Raw genomic sequence first — 18009 nt, forward strand, 5'->3', positions numbered from 1 at the left:
TTAAAGTTACTTAAGTGTGACTAAAATAGGACATTCTCTTCTCAGCAACTGGAAAAGAGTGCTGGGTTCTGGAGAACCGCCGAGTTTTAAAATGTTTATATCCGCATGTCCTCCTGCCCCAAAAGGCTTAATAAAGATTCTGGTTGGAATTAAATTTACAATATGGTGACTAGACATTTCATTTTTTACTGAGATGCAGTCTAATCCCCTTAGAGTATTGCATTTCATCTATGTAAATATCTACAATTTGCAGATGCCTGTCCCTCCTCTAATAAATTGCAAAAGACTGTTGATGATATTTGGCCTCCCAAGAGCTCACAGATTTGTTTACAAACTGTATCCAGTATTATTTTCAAGCTTTGCAATCAGAATTGTGAGCCTCAGCAGTCAGCTGCTTGGGCATTTCATAACACATAGCCTTGGACTGATAATTCGACACTTGTTTGAAGGCCTTAACCCCTCAGCTGCATTGTAGGTACTGAAGGTCAGATACCAAGACCTCGGTTTCCTGTCCCTTCTCACCATCTCCTATACTTCTCATTCAAAGTTTCTCCATAATACAGAAAGTGCTGGAATTGGATGGAGTATGGGAGGCCATTTGATATAACAGTTTCATCTTCTGAGTAAGGTTGAAACACTCCAGAAACTCCAAAGACATGTCCATGGTAACTCAGTAGCAAAATGACAGCTTGAACCTAGCACTCCTAACCTCTAGATTCATTGGATGAATTGGTAAGAAACATTAAATATCACACAGAAGATCGGGTGGTTTCAAAGGCTGCCAGAAATAAGAAAGCAATAAAAAGTGTGGAGTCATTCTATTCCCCTTAGCTCCCTGCAGGTCCCCTGAGATAGAATGACACTAGGTTGCCAGTCTTAGTGGAACACATGAAAGCAGAAATAGTGGCATTTGGAGGGATGTAAGGATGGACAGGGAGGCCTGACGTGCTGCAGTTCATGGGGTCGCAAAGAGTCGGACACGACTGAGCGACTGAACTGAACTGAACTGAAGGACGTGAAACAAAAGTGGAAGGGGTCTTCTATTCCAATCTCCAGGAACTTTCCCAGCTTGTCCAGACCTGGTTCTTGAAAGAGCACAAGCTGATAACCGAAGCTCTAAGTAAGGACTTTCAGGAGATCTACTTATATTGGTCTGGATTTAAGTAGGTGAGATGAGTGGGAAAGAGGTTTGTAAATAACAAAGCACCAGACAAGCAAAAAGGAGATTATTGTCCATCATTTATTTTAATCCAAAAAAGACATGACTTTCATTTGTACTGTCAACATATGGAATCACAAGAAAAAATACCAAGAATGTTACAAAACTCAGGCTCAGCTTTTACAATGCAGAGTGGCCATACTTGTTCGCTTCATCACAGGAAAGCCTCAACTTACTACAAGTGAAGTTCTCTGATGATACTCTCATTCTAAGTACATAAGAAGCACATATCTTTTGTTGGATTCAATTCCACACATGCCTAATATTTCTAAGGCTGACAAAACACAAGAACATAAGGACAGCTTTTGTGAGTAATCCTTGTGTAATATAATGATTTCAGGCATTCCAGGATTTGACGTTTACAAAATTCAATGTCAGTTTCAGCTCTTGTTACTTGATTCATGACAACAAATCAATGACACATTGTTACAACTCAGCCAATGAAAAGTCACCATACTTAGAACTTCCAGGTTTTCCCAATGGACTTTGTGTTTATAAACAGTCCCTTCCAACTTCCTCTTCTCTGCTATAAAATAGTTTTCTCTCTTTTGTTTTACTAGACTTGCATGCCCTGAATTGCAAGTCTTTGTTGCTCCCAATAAACTTGTTTTGTTGATCAGATAAATAGCTGTTCTATTGTTTGAGGTTAACAAGAGTCAGTAGGGAAACAGTATTTGTCAAAACCTGTAAGGATTGTATAAAGATGGAAAACTTCATAATTTAGCAATATAAGCTTTTATAAATACAAAACAGAGAATTTTTTTCTATCTTATTCATCATTCCACAAAATGTTCATTTAATCCACGCAGAGTGGATTACTGACAACCAAAAAACTTCAATTATTGACTTTTCTTCTTTTTTTATATATATTTTTTCTGGCTTTTTTTTTGGACTGTTTTCTCCTTGGAATGTTCCATTTTTCAATCCCACTGTTGATTTTAAATGATCCTATTTTTGACAGAGTGACTTTGCTTTAAGTGTTTATAAAAATTTCCTTCTTCTATTCCTATCCATGAAAAACAGTTTAAGAGGTGGGTCATTACAGAACTGGGGCTCCCCTGTGCTCAGTGACAAAGAATCTGCCTGCCAAGCAGGAGACATGGTACATCCCTGGCCTGGGACAATCTCCTGGAGAAGGAAGGGAATGGCTACCCACTCCAGTATTCTTGCCTGGAACATCCCATGGACAGAGGAGCCTAGCAGGCTACAGTCTATGGGATCGGGAAAGATTCAGAGGCGATTTAGCAACTGAACAACGACAACATTACAGAACACAACATGGAAAGCATAGGTGCTTTTCTGGTTGTTGGTTGCTTGCTTGTGTCTTGGCTTATTCTCAGACAGCGGGTTTCCAGGGGTACCTGCTGTTTTATCTAACACCATGGACGTGGGCTGTCTTCCTTCCCCTCCGTGTATCCTTTCTGAGTATCTTCGGGAAGCTCCTGCATACTGAGTTCTCAGCAGAGAAAACCCAGAAACACGGGTTTGCATTTCAGGGATAAGCCAGCCACCTGGCCAGGCACTGGATCTCAGTGTTTTTCTGCTCAGATTATAGTACTATTCAGTCAGCTGCATTTCCTGGCTCTGTAACATGCAGACTGTGGGTAATGAGCCATTGTGCCCGCCACGAAACAGGGAAGAATGCCTCCAGCATGGACAGTTGGCAGTAAATTGTGCAGGACAGTGTGCTGAGGTCCCTAAAAAAAAGCCACTTCCTCACTGAAACTTTGTTTTCAGGTGCGTCATCTCTTTCCATATACATAGTACGTATTATTCTTAAGCCCCCTGCAGATGAGCTTCCTAATTCGCTTTCTTTTTGAGACTTATGATGTTGGTATCTTTTATGATATCTGACTATGTGTCATAGCAATGCAGCAAATGTTTTCTTTTTCAATATTTGTACACACATCTTTCTTTAATGTTTTAGGACGCTTAGAGCTATGCAACACCCACATTTCTTGGCTGGTGATGCAAGTTCTAGACACTGTCAAATTTTATCCTTCACAGGGAGAAAAACAGAGCCCTGAATCCTATGGATTAAGGCAGTGATTCACAAAATTTTGGTGACATTAAGAATCATCTGAGTCCTTCCTCCTTAACTATAAAAAAAAAAACAACCCCTGCATATTATAAATTCCCAGGTCAACCCTGCTAGCCCCCTTGGAGATACAGATATAGGTCCAGAAATTTGTCTTTTTTTAAAATTAGGGCCCCAGGTGATTTTGAGAAATGCTCCGAGAAACCCTGGAATGGAGGAGAGCTGTCTTAGGTTTACTCACCTCCTTATTAAGCTCTTATCTGAGGGTTCTCTAAGCTCAGAAAGAAACCCATGAGGAGTAAAAAAGTCCTTCTGGGAGTGAACTGCACATTCCACAGTGGGAAGCTTCTGGAGGCCTCGAAAGAGATACAGGCAAATGCTTTGTTTCAAAAAATGGGCTCATTTCATCACCTGGTTGCCTTCTTCTTCTTCCTGTTCTCCCTCCCCCTCCCCTTCTTCCTCTTCTGTCTCCTCCTTCTCCCCCACCCTCCTCCCTTTCCTCACCCCCTGTCTCTCCTCTCCCTCCTCCCCCTCTCCTTCCTTCTTTTTTGGTGCGTTTAGGCACTATATTCTTTTCTCCTTTCACTCTCCAACCCCTTTTTGCACAAGCTGTTGCTCAGTCTGTCAGGTGACTATTTTTAAGAAGATGGAGTAGGTAGAAATTATCAAATGCTAGCAGAACTGAAAGACTTCTGGGAAGCTAAAGAGCTGGTCTCCGCAGAATCTTGGCACTGGCTGGGAAAAAAATTACCTTTCTTATTTTTAGGGTGAATCAGATAGGTGTGTAAAGTGGTAGAGAAATTCAGCAGCACTCCACTGCTCAGATCCTAGCAAGGGAGAATTCGCCACCCCACCCCACTCCACACAAACACGCCCATTACCAGGAACAGGCAAACTCAGAGTCCAAGTTCCTACCAAATTCAAAGCCATCACACACAGGCGTTAAGACTCTGCCACAAAGAAAACCTCCAGGAACTGATTATCAAGATTAGTCACCAGGGTGACTCACAGCCCAAGAATGGGCAGAGCATTTGAAGTAGCCCTTGGGGAATTCGGGGGTAGCAAGGCTAATTTAAGAGGTTGCTAACACAGACAAAGCTATTTACAAGCAAGGCCTTTCATTCTTTTATCGGTGAAGCAAACCAGCTGCCTGGTTTGTCTTGACACTGTAATCTGACCAGTAAAAGGCAGTTGGTGAGCAACATCCTCTCTCATCAGGCCAGGATGTGGCAAAAATAAATTGTCTCCATGGACCCCTTTAGGGATAAACAACAGATAATGCTTAGTATCTTTTGATCATGTCACTGTTGGGAAGATAGGCATTGCCAAAATGGGTGAACAATTGCCAGTGGGGTTTGAATCCTGGTGGGTTTGTATCTGTTTTACTTATGGTTGAAGAGCTGGCTCCAGAGACTGAGAGAAAGAGAGAGACAGAGACAGAGAGACAGAGACAGTGGAACTTTAAAAAGCTCTTTTTTTTTCAAAAGCATAATAGCTCTGTCCTCTAGTGTTCCAACTAGGGGCCAGGCCTCTCTCTTGGCTCGCCTCAAAGAGAATTAAGCCATCTTCCATCTGGGAAGAGAAAGGGGTAGAGAAGGGAATGGCTGCTCACTCCAGTATTCTTGCCTGGGAAATTTCACGGACACAGGAGCCTGGCAGGGTATAGTCCATGGGGTTGCAAAGGGTTGGACATGACTGAGCATTAGCTCATTAGCCATTATAGGTCTTACCAACTGCTTGTATGACACCTTGCTTATCAAAATGAATAATCCGAGTTTGCAGATTTGTGCTGTTCCTGTGTGCTCACTATTCCCTGAGAATGCAGAAGAATAAACATGCTCTTCTTACTCACTCTTTCATTTACTTACCGATGGGCTGGTCTGTTGATATTGACTCCTGGTCTCATCTCATTTTTAAAGTTAACACAACTATTTTGGTTAATAACACTATAAGGGATCAGTTCTGCCATTGCTTTACCTCCAAGGTCGCAAATCTAAGTGGCAGGAAGTTCTGCTTTAATATATATTAAACAAAATAAATTGGTTGAAACCCTTTTCTCATCTGACAGACATATTTTAATATTATAGAATATACATATTGTGATAAGCAGCTTGACCAAAACCATCATATCCAAGTCCTGGAAAAGCATGAAACACTCTGAACAAAACAACAACTGAGCTAACAGGACTTAGAATTACAGAGTCACGATCTAGAGTTCTATCAGTTCTTCCATTATAGTGGGGGAAACAGACCTCATTTCAGTAATTCAGGGAAGTGAATTAATTTGCCCAAGGTCACAAAGTTTGTGGCAGCTGCTGCTGCTAAGTTGCTTCAGTTGTGTCTGACTCTGTGCAACCCCGTAGATGGCAGCCCACCAGGCTCCATCATCCCTGGGATTCTCCAGGCAAGAACACTGTAGTGGGTAGTTAGTGGCAGAGCCAGGCATAAATTATAGCCTCTGGACACTAAGCCAAAAGTTTTCATTACTATACCTCCTACATCAGCAATGTCTCTTCTCAAAAAAAAATTGAAAATTGATTACATGTTGTATATGATGATAGCGGCTTTCCTGGTGGCTCAGATGGTAAAGAATCAGTCTGCAATGTAGGAGACCCAGGTTTGATCCTGGGTTGGGAAGGTCCTCTGGAAAAGTGAATGCTACCCACTCTATTATTGCCTAGAAAATTTCAAGGACATAGGAGCCTGGCAGGCTACAGTCCATGGGGTCACAAAGAGTTGAACATGACTAAGCAACTAATACTTCTACATGATGATGAGACTGACTGTCTTTTTTGCAGAGCTAACACCTGAACCCTTTGAGAAACATGAAATGAAAATAGCATTCCTAGCTCACTTGGCTAATTCCACCATGTTTAATTAGAGATAGAAAAATTTCCCTCCTCCTTTGGTTGGTGGTCATGCCAACCAAAAGGTTTTCATCATCTAAGAGCCATGAGGAATGAGGTTGCCTTACCCATTCACATTCATCTCTTAAAGGGACTCAAGCCTTGCCATCCGTCTCTTGATCTGGGCTTCCCTGGTGGCTCAGATGGTAAAGCGTCTGCCTACAGTGTGAGAGACCTGGGTTCGATCCCTGGGTTGGGAAGATCCCCTGGAGAAGAAAATGGCAACCCACTCCAGTACTCTTGCCTGGAAAATTCCATGGACTGAGGAGCCTGGTGGGTTACAATCCATGGGGTTGCAAAGAGTCAGACACGACTGAGCGACTTCACTTTCTTTCACTTTCACAGCAGGGACGACCACAGCTGTCAAGACTTTATCTACAGGGTTTTCCAAGTGTGAGGTCTAATCTCATCTCATACTCTCCCCACAAACTCCTGGATGTATCAGTCTGAGGTTTCTCATTCATTCACAGACTTATTGAATAGCTGCTAAGGCCTGTATTTGCCACTGAAGTTTACAGCACATACGTGGAGTCTGCCACCAATATCGTGTTGAGAAGTACCTGAGTAAATGTTTTGATGATAAAACAAGTGGCTTATAATTAAAGACATTTTGTTTGAACAGAGTACGAGCTACCACAAAACAATCTGGCCCTTAATATTCGTATGTAATTTGCTAAATCACTTATTGCCTCCAAGAGTTATTATAAAGGGAAAATCACGAAATACAATGGAGGAAAGAGAGATTTCATATTGGTTAAGCAGAGGCAAGAAGTGTGGCTGGTTAATTATAAAGGAAAAGTAATACTATGATGGAGTTGTGTTAAATGAGAAATAATGGCTTGAAGGAAGAAAGAAGAGGGTGGGGGAATGCCATATTAAGGAAATATCCATGTGCTAAGAATATCCTAGTAGAGAAAATTTGGAAAAATACACAATCCAAACCTCAATCAATAATCAAAAACACAGCAGCAGCAGCATAATTTGTAATTTGTAAAGTTATAAGATCTATTATCTTTTTCTGGATCTTGAGTGTATGTGTGTGTGTGTGTAGTTATACCAAGAAAGGTGAAAAGACACGCAGAAACTGTGAATGTGATTATAACGCAGGAAAAGCCAAGCATCTGGAGGACTGGTTTTGTAGGGTCACGTTCTGAACCAGCACAAACAAGGCGCTGTCAGCTCGCTGATAATGCGCTGATTACAAATGTGACCAAGTGGAAAAACCTTCCTGCTGCCAAATTAGTCATTGGAAACTTGATAAGAAAGTGACAATTTAGCAGTGGGTGCAAGTTCAGTGAAGCATGAACATTAAAAGGGGAAAACCCTAAAAAGGAGGAAAAGGTGGTAGCTCTGTCAGTCTCCTTAACACAACAAAATGGTCCCCAGTCCCTATTTCCTCATATGTTTCTAAGCTCCCCAAGCAAACATCACTCACGGCCTCTTGGTTCTAAATACAATGGCCATTTTTCAGATCTGAACTGAATGCTCTATTGGCAGCACTCTTCACTTTATGTTGGTGACTCTCAAACCTATTTCTAGCCAAGCTCTTCTAGCCCTGGAAAGTCAAATGTTCCCCGACTGCCTTTACGTCCATCAACACCAGGAATCTTCAAGTTGCTCGCTGGTCGCCCTCTGCCCATGTTGCCCCTCACGCGACTGCTCAGCAAACAGCCCATCATCACCCAGGTCACCTTGTCAGACTTCTGAGTTCATCCTTGATTCTTCCCTCTTCTTTGCATGCATGCGTGCTCAGTGGCTTCAGTTGTGTCCGACTCTTTGCAACCCCAAGGGCTATAGCCTGCCAGGATCCTCTGTCCATGGGATTCTCCAGGTGAGAATACTGGAATGGGTTGTCATGCCCTCCTCCAGGAGATCTTCCCAACCCCAGGGATTAAACTCATCTCCTCTGTCTCCTGCACTGGCAAGCAGATTATTTACCACTGAGCCACTGCGGAAGTTCTCCTCTTCTTTAGATCACAAATATTCACTGAGTGTCAACACGTACCAGGAACCGTGCTAGGTGGTCCCTGGAAAGGAGTAGTAACAAAGGTCCTTGACCTCACAGAGCTTATAGTCATGAACACGCTTCATTCTCACTGATGCTGCTAACACTGTCCTATTGTTCTTGAGTCAGCCCCCTTCTCTCTAACCCAACCACTCTTTTCCCGCTTCAGGGATCCATCATTTCTCGCCTTGATTGCTTCAACTGCTTCCTAAATCATTTCTCTGATTCTAGGCTTGCCTCTTCAAATCATTTCCACAATACAGAGAGATGAACCTGCCTGAAGCCAATTTTATCCCACCATCTCTGCTTAACACACCCCAGTGGATCCTCACTGCTCTTCAGTTCAGTTCAGTTCAGTCGCTCAGTCGTGTCCGACTCTTTGTGATCCCGAATCGCAGCACGCCAGGCCTCCCTGTCCAGCACCAACTCCTGGAGTTTCCTCAAACTCACTGCTCTTAGGTAAGGGTAAAACTTCTCAAGAAATGACTCATTAAGTGGCCTGTAAGACTCATAGGAAGGAAGATAACACAATGTCTTTTCAAATCTAAAGTCTTTAAGTATTCATTCAACATTGTTAATCAGGAAAAGGTGGATTCTATTAATAAAACCTGAATATCCATTTTTATCTAAAGTTAGGAATTCGCCATATGCATTGACTATAACACAGCATCTTTTTTATGCATATGTGCTTCATATATATATACAGAAATAGATCTAGCTCTACATATTGATGTGTTATGCAACCTACTCTTTTTATTTTCATATTTCCATGTTATTAAACATTCTTCTACCACTGTGATGACCATACAGTATTTTATTGATTTGTTTATTTTTAAGCTTGATCTTTTCCAAAGTGATAAGTGAACAAGTTAAAAAAATTAAATAGCATTAAAGGGTTTATAATAATAATTTTAAAAACCCAATAGCACCCTGTGCCAACAGTCCACCCTCCAGATCTGGTACCAAGAAGGAGCCACTTAAGAATGTTTCAGCTGTTGTTTTTCCTAACTGATCTCTATATTTCCAAATAATATGGGTATGCCACTTTGTATTGATTTATTTTATCTGTTGTGATCGAGTCAATAACTCAGCTCAAACATGTTACTCACTACTATGTGCCAGACACCGTTGCAGGCAATGAGCGAAACAGACAAGATTATTATATTCGTGAAACTTAATTCTAGGAGAAAGGCAATCAAAATGCAAATAAGCAGGACTTTCCTGATGATCCAGTGGTTAAGAATCTGCCTGCCAATGCAGGGGACGTGGGTTCAATCCCTGGTCCAGGAATATCCCATGCATGTTCCTCATGCCGTAGGGCAACTAAACCCGTGCACCACTGAGGCCTGCACCAGTGCTCTGCAACAAGAGGAGCCACTGCAATGAGAAGACCTTTCTCTGCAACACGTAGCCCCTGCTCACCACCACTGGAGAAAGCCCTAGCACAGCAACAGAGACTCAGTGCAGCAACAAATAAAAAATTAAAAATGTTTAAAAAGGAAATGTCCTCTAAAATGACATCTGAGGTGAGCCTGTATTCTGAAGATCTAGAGTCAGAAAGAATGGTATTAATTAGGATCTGGGTAAGATGCATGTAACAGACCCTGTAACAACAGCTTAAACAAATGAAGATTAGTTTTTGCCTTATATCGTAGCCTGAGGGTAGGCCAGCTGGTGGTCCAGGCTCCTTCTGTTTTCTTGCTTTTCATCTGTAAGGTCCAAGATATTTTCACTACCTTCGTGTTCCACCCGGCAAGGTGGAAGAAAGAGCAGGGTACATCCTTTCTCTGTAAGGACACAACTCAGAAATTTCCCATCTCTTCTGCTCACAGTCTTTTAGCCAGAACTTAGTCACAGAGACACAGCTAGCTGCAAGAGAAACTTGAAATGTGGTTTCTATTCTGGGCAGCCATGTGCTGAGCTAAAATTCTATTCCTGTGGGAGAAGAGAATGGGTAACAGGGATCAACTTATTCTCCAACAAAAGAATATTTTACACGCAGGAACGATCAAGGGCAAAGACTCTGAGGAGGGAAAGACCTTGACTTGTTTAAGGAAGAGAAAGAAGGCCAGTGTCACTGAATGATGGTTCAAGAGCTGGGGAGAGAGGCTATGGGTTCCAGGGAGGCAGACAGGGACCAGAGGATGTGAGGATTTTTAAACCACGGTGAGGATTTCACTCTAGGTGCAATTGGAACCCATGGGAGGCTTTTCAGCAGGGAACTGATATAACCATTCTCTCTCACATCCTCCTCTGTTCCATTCCTTAATAGTGTTACAAAACTGACTTTGATGAAATCATCATCACCGTTAACATCATCGTGCCTATGTGCTTAGTTGCTTGGTCATGTCCAACTCTTTGTGACCCTTCAGACTGTAGCCCACCAGGCTCTTCTGTCCATGGGATTCTTCAGGCAAGAATACTGGAGGGGCTGCCATTTCCTCCTCCAGGGGATCTTCCTGACCCAGGGATTGAACCCACGACTCCTGTGTCTTCTGCATTGCAGGTGGATTCTTTACCCACTGAGCCATTGGTGAAGCCCATCATCATGATATGGAAATATTGTTCACTGTAGAACCAAGTAGTATAACTGGGCTTCCATTTGATCTCTTGTATAGCTTTTGGTTTGCCTCATGCTAATAATATAATTTGGTTTTCACTTACTTAATTATACACATATGCACACAAATACACAGTTTCAATTCATTCCAAAGTATCTATCATACCATCTGTCATCTATTCTGTCCAGCTGACTTTCTTCTGTCTTCCAGAAATTTCTTGTTGAAATCTTTCACCCACTGGTGGGATTATTCATTTTTTGGTTTTGTTTTGCTTTGTTGTTGTTTTAATTGGAGTGTGGTTGTACAATGCTGTGTTAGTTTCTGTTATAGAGCAAAGTGAATCAGCTACATGTATACATAGTATACACAGAGCCCCACTGTTTTGAATTTAATTCCCATTTAGGTCACCAAGTGAGTAGAGTTTCCTGAACTATACAGTTGATTCTCCTTGGTTATATATTTTATACAGAGTACTGTATATATGTCAATCCCAATCTTCCAATCAACCCCCACCATGGGATTATTCTTATGTATCCATTTCTTTCTAATACATTTACTACCATGCTAATGAATCTCGGGATAGAGAGGAGGAAAATATCCATCCATTTAACTGACATTCCATTAACATTTTAGCTTAAAAATTTCTCTCCTTTTACAGTAACTATTAACTTGGAAATACACCTTAAAAATAAGACTCCCCTTTTGACACTTTTGTGAGACTACAGAAAAGATTCAAACTCTTCCAATATGTCTCTGTTTAATTGTTCCCTTGTATGTGTCTAGATGCCAGGGGCTCAGCTTTAATGGGGCCATACTCCTTCTTTGTCAGCCTCCAACTTGGACACTATCTCTGCCCATACCATCTTATTTCCCAGATAATGTATTTTTACTTCCTAAAAGGCAAGTATCTCTCTTTTTGACTGCTTTTGAACTGCTCTGTTTATTGCCTGAACTTTTGTGGACATTTAAATATTTCTTGGATGTATGAATGCTGTTCACCTCTTCTTTGAGTGGACACCTTTACTCACAACCAACTTTCTTTTTTTTTATGGAACGCTTCACGAATTTGCATGTCATCCTTGTGCAGGGGCCATGCTAATCTTCTCTGTATCGTTCCAGTTTTTTAGTATATGTGCTGCCAAAGCGAGCACTCTCAACCAACTTTGATTTTTCTTTTTTAAGATATAATTGTCACGCTGAGCTTTTATCTATTATCAGTATCCCAATTATTGTTCAGTTGCTAAGTCATGTCTGGCTCCAAGATCCCATGGGCTCTAGCACACCAGGCTTCTCGGTCCTCCACCATCTCCCAGAGTTTGCTCAAATTCATGTCCATTAAGTCAGTGAGCTATCTAACCATCTCATCCTCTGCTGCCCCCTTCTCCTTTTGCCTTCCATCTTTCCAGCATTAGGGTCTTTATCAATGAGCTGGCTGTTCACATTAGGTGGCCAAAGTATTGGAACTTCAGCTTCAGCATCAGTCCTTCAATGAATATTCAAAGTTGATTTCCTTTAAGATTGATTGGTTTGATCTTCTTGCCATTCAAGGGACTCTTAAGAGTCTCCTGTAGCACAACAATTCAAAAGCATCAATTGTTCGGCACTCAGTCTTCTTTACGGTCCAACTCTCACATCCATACATGACTACTGGAAAAAACATAGCTGTTTAAAATCTACTTTAAATGCTACCTGGTCCCCGAAGACCTACCTAAGGAATCCAAGCCCCTTCCCTTGCCCAACACAGTGTCTTACATATAATTAACATCCAGTAAATGTCTCCGGAATGAATAAACTAAGTCAACCAATGAGGATTCAAATGAACTTTTTCATGCTATGTGTTAAAAAATTTTCAAGTTTCTGCCATTAAATATTGAACAGCTGGAAAAGCCAGCATTGTTAACGTCAAGCACCATTCCTAGCCTAGACACAGACATGTAGCAAAAGGATATTTAACATTTTCCTCAATTGTTTATTTGGCACAGCAAGGGTAATGTAACCAAACCCATCTGTTTCCTCTTGTCTGGGGATTTCATATGGTGACAAAAAGAACTTTATGCTGACCTTCTCATGACTCCTGACTCATCTCACCTGTTCTTTGTCACAAACTTGTTAAAAATTTTAATACATATGAATAAATTACTAGGACATAACCTGGGATAAGTAGAGAGTTCTTATATAAATGTCAACAGCTTCAAAACAAAAAGATAAGTTTCTTGGCTGATTATCTATTCTCATGACAAGTGAATAGCTGAACTGTTTAAAACACTGTGCTTTTATTATGTACTTAAAAAAAACCCTGGATGTTAACCAGGAATTATATAATTAGAGGGTTTAAGACTAAACAGGACCCAAGTAAGTTTTTTATTTCGTTATCTAGCCTTCACAAAATATCTGAAATAGCATGCTGCAACTTTAGAGTTTAAGAACTGGATAAAGATTTACATTTATGTATTCACATCAACTTGTTGGCCACTTTTATAAACTGCATCGCTTATTCAATATGATCTGCTATTATCGACCACAATATTTGAAAACTTCCTATCTTCCTATCTCAAGTCTTCCTTTCCAACGTATAATTACAAAGATCATTTTGCTTCCTTTTCGCAAACTGAGGCAGGAAGTCTGTGTTACCTGCGTTGCATATAACCACTTTATGGTACTTGGAATGCTGTTATGCATTTTAAATTTATCTTGTTATTAATTCAAGTAATTCTCATTGGACCAACATTTTACACCTGTCTTTACTAAACATCATCTTCTAGCAAGTCAAAGCCAGTCTATAAAACTATTTTACTTAGGCTTAATACATTTTACAACAACCAGTTAAGTAAGCTTTCTGAACAGTGTACTCTTTCAAGATAGTGAAAAATTGCTCAACATCATTAGTAATTAGGGAAATACAAATAAAAAGCACAACCAGATACCACTTCATATCCACTGGTAGTAATCAAAAAGGCAGACAATAATAAGTATTGGTGAGAATGTTGGAGAGGTTGGAATCCTCATAGATTCCCGGTGGGAATGTAAAATGGTGAAGCACTTTGAAAAACAATTTGGAGTTCCTCAAGAAATGTAAACGGAGTTGCCATATGACCCAGCAATTCCCTTCCAGGTACACACCAAAAAAAAAAATATAAAACCTCTCCCACAAAAACTTGGACAAAATGTTAGCTGCAGTTTGTTCATAATAATCAAAAAGTAGATAACCCATATAGCCACTAGCTGATGATTGGATGAACAAAATGTATTTTCAAACACTGGAATATTATTTGGCCATAAAAAGGAATGGCATACTAATACATGCTATAACATGGATAAACCTTGAAAATATTAAATCAAAAAAGTCAATAACAAAAGACCATGTATTATATTCATTTATATGAAATGTCTAGAATAGGTAAATATACAGAGACAGAAAGATTAGTTGTTGCCTAGGAAGAGAGGATGGTGGTAGTGATTGGGTGGGGGGAGGGGAGCAGAGGCCTAGGGAGTTATTGCTAATAGGCATGGGAGTTCTTTGGGTGGTGATAATATAAAATTCATTGTGTCAATGGTTGAACAACTCTGTAAGTATACCAAAATCCATTGAATTGTACACTTTGAATGGGTAAATGATATGGTATGTGAATTATGACTCAATAAAGCTGTTTTTTAAAAAAAACAGAATTTAGCACTCTTTCCATGGATAAAAGACACTAATAAAAAAATTGGCTGATTTAACAAAACAAGGGTATTTGGCCTTTAATCCCTTTCCAGACACTGTTGCTTTTAGTTCATTTACAGTTTTATCTGCTTATCCTGTGTGATATGTAATCAGAGTCCGGAGCCTCGGAAGGAAGTCTACAACAGTTTTTCAAACAAACTTAAAAAAACAGTTTAATAACATTATCTGATAGTGTATTAAAGCATTGCTTTGAGCATTGCTTTATGATTTTAAGCTCCTTGCTTTCCACTTTGAAATAGCAGAAGGACTTATACAGATAATGTAATTTGACTTTATGAAATTTCTTTTTTCATTGGAAAAAATCTATAATATTTAGGACAAAGCAAATAGTGTTCTTAGCTGTTTTTATTTTTATTTTTTTATTTTTCCATTTATTTTTATTAGTTGAAGGCTAATTACTTTACAGTATTGTAGTGGCTTAGCTGTTTTTAAATCCCTATGTAATCTACAATAGCTTGATAAGGATTTTAAACCACAAAATGCAGTCCAAATAGAAGAACAGCACTTATATAAACCAAATTTGATTTAAATAAGCTTGTTAAAGACCTGTTCAATTGATCACTCATGAACTGTTTACATATTGTGTCTAAATTAGTTTCACGTGTTTTCTATTTCATCAGCTAGCTCATATAACTCCAACCTACTCCAATCTCCTTTCTCAAGATATAAAGCCACATAAATTTCTCTCTTAATAATTTTACATATATTAGCTTTATTTTCCAGCCCCCTAAAGACATGCTAAGCTCCTCAAAGGCAAGGATTTTGTCTTAAATGTCAACATCTCTGATACCCCATAATTATAATGCTTCTCAAGGTTCAACGCTTAGCCCAGTTCTCCTGTCAAGCTGTATATATTGTTCATATATGTATTAATATATGTGTGTATATATATATCAATATCTATCTCACTTTTACTTCATTTCCTATACATTAGTATATGCTGGTGACACCCAAACCCTCAAAAACTTTCAATTTTCTTCAGAATAACCTCCAAACCCCTTAGTGGGGTTATCAGAGTTGTTTGCCATCTTCCCCACCTATTATTTCTAGCCTGAGCTTCACATGTCAACACACCAATTGCTCAAATCCAATCTTCCACACCTTATATCTGCAGTTCCCAACCTTTTCGGCACCAGGGTCTGGTTTTGTGGAAGAAAATTTTTCCACAGACTGAGGCAGGGGGAATGGTTTCAGGATGATTCAAGGGCATTACATTTATTGTGTGCTTTATTTCTATTATTATTATATCAGCTCCACCTTGGATCACTGGGTATTTGATCTGGGAGGTTGGGGACCTCTGCCTTACACTGTCATACTTCCAGGACCCACTGTCTTACTTTTCTCTTCAGCCTATGAAAAGTCTGTTGATCTTTTAAGGGCTGTGTAAAAAGTCATCTTCTTTATGGAGTCTTTCTTATCAGAATTAAGTTCTCCCTTTGAAGTGTTTGGTATTATATCAGTTATCATGACTGGACTTACATGCTGCCTGGAGACATGTCTTTCTCTCCTGATACTACTTTTTGACATTGAAGACTATTTTATTTATATGTGAATTTCTGGACAAAGAACATATTTGTATGCCTTTCACCTTATACAGCATAATCATTCAATAAATCTTTATTTGATTGAATTAGTCTCACTTTCCCCATGACACCAAAAACAGTGTGGGCACACAGCAGTTATCAATCAACAACAAAAAATGTTGATAGGACATAAGTTCTGGAAGGGAGGATTCAAATACTCAATGACTGATTTTAGTGACAAACTAAAGTGATAAAACTTGATAAAAAAAAGGTTTATTCTTTAAATTGATCATATACTGAAGTAATAGACATTTTAATATACCAAAACAATCAACTGAATAGTTTCAATATATTTTTATTTTAGTGGTTCTTCTGGAATCAAACTATTTTCACCTGAGGAAAACACATAAAAGAGGTTTGGAAGTCAAATTCTTATAATATAGATGGATTTTTCACTGTTTATTCAAGATTCATTCAAGCATTTACCATCTGTTAGAACTATCTCTGGACCAGACACTGAAAAAGGTACTAGATCATAAAATGAGTAAGATATAAGCCCTGCCCTGAAACTGTTTATAATACCCCAGATGAAGAATCACAAAGGAATCTGGGTTTTGGTGCTGGTATAATTACCTCTGTATCAATGAATCTGGAAATTCTTGAAATTATACTCTTCTAAACTCAGATTACAGTATTTACAGATATTAAAAACAGTGTATATAAAAGTATATATATAAAAATAGTATATATTAAAAACAAAGCTATAGTGATATTCTATTTAGAAAGCCATTTTGGATTTATCAAAAGAGCAAAAAAAAAAAAACATAATTAGGGGCTAGCAATCAGGGCTCAGGACTAGTGTGAGGCAAGACAGATTTCCTAGTGTTGAGTTTAAGAAGATACTCTCAGGGTCATGTGAGCATGGGGTCAGCCTTAAAATTAAGACTTTCAACTTTTGCCTTTTAAAATCTTGTACTCCAGGCATCTCTCCTGCCTCACCCTAGCTCTGGCCCAGCTATGACTGTTCAACAAAAGAATAATTCTGTTATGCTCGGTGTTGTATATTTGGTCTACTCCATAACAAGTGTTTTATAAATTATTTGTGGCTTACCAAAAATAGAAATGTGAAATCATGAAGGATTGAGTTCCTAAGCAAAGACAGTATGTCTACTTTCTGGAGAAGGGGTAGATACTAATGGAAAGATGAAATATAATTAGCATATGAAATGATTAGCAAGTTAAAAGCTTCTATCTAGTCATATTAGAATGAATTCTCTTACTAGATCATTCTACTATTATCTATAACCATTAACTTATAATTCTGCTGATTTCAAATAACTGCTTATTTGGAGTTTTTCTAGTATCAATTCCACATGAACTGAATGAACAGGAATAAAACCACCAGAAAAGTTACAAGGCAATATCAATAGTCTTTCAAGACAGATAATTTTGGATATTAGCACGTGAAGCTCCCTGGTCCAGTATAGATGGTTGTTGTTGCTGTTGTTCGGTTGCTAAGTTGTGTCCAACTCTTTGCAAGCCCATGAACAGCAGCACACCAGGCCTCCCTGTCCCTCACTATCTCCCATAGTACAGATGGTTATTCAGGATCAAATAAGTAAACTCTTGATGTATTTGGTTCACAGGAATATAACTCCATAATTTAGTTTTTCTGAAAACCAGCTTCATATTTAGGGACATGAAAAAATGCAGGGAAAGTGATAAATAACTTAGAAATAAAAGGCACTGACATCAAGTAGAAAAGGTTTTCCCATTAAATCAAAGTCATGAGAACTTGAAAACAACCTGTCATGTATCATTGTATCTGGTAACTGAATATTCAGTGTCAGATTAAGAGTATAAAGGAACTTTCTGAAAAGTTCCAAATACACGTGATATGTAGTAAAGCATTTTCCCCTGCATTGGCTTAATTCTATTTCTCCCTCTCTACTCCTGTTAAGGCTGTTCAAGAGCTGCTGTCCATTTATGTTTTTTCTTCTTTTACTTTAAAACTGAAAATTTTTACCTACCAA

At 39.2% G+C, this 18009-nt stretch overlaps 1 non-coding gene across 1 annotated transcript; it reads right to left on the reverse strand.

Moving 5' to 3' along the window:
• Positions 1-11771: 11771 nt before the first annotated feature.
• LOC139036165 (U6 spliceosomal RNA) lies at positions 11772-11880 on the reverse strand. The gene has a single exon (XR_011488897.1). It is a non-coding gene; the product is annotated as a U6 spliceosomal RNA (small nuclear RNA).
• Between the last annotated feature and the right edge of the window lie 6129 nt (positions 11881-18009).

This window comes from Odocoileus virginianus, chromosome 7 (assembly GCF_023699985.2).
Source record: "Odocoileus virginianus isolate 20LAN1187 ecotype Illinois chromosome 7, Ovbor_1.2, whole genome shotgun sequence".
Classification (NCBI taxonomy): domain Eukaryota; kingdom Metazoa; phylum Chordata; class Mammalia; order Artiodactyla; family Cervidae; genus Odocoileus; species Odocoileus virginianus.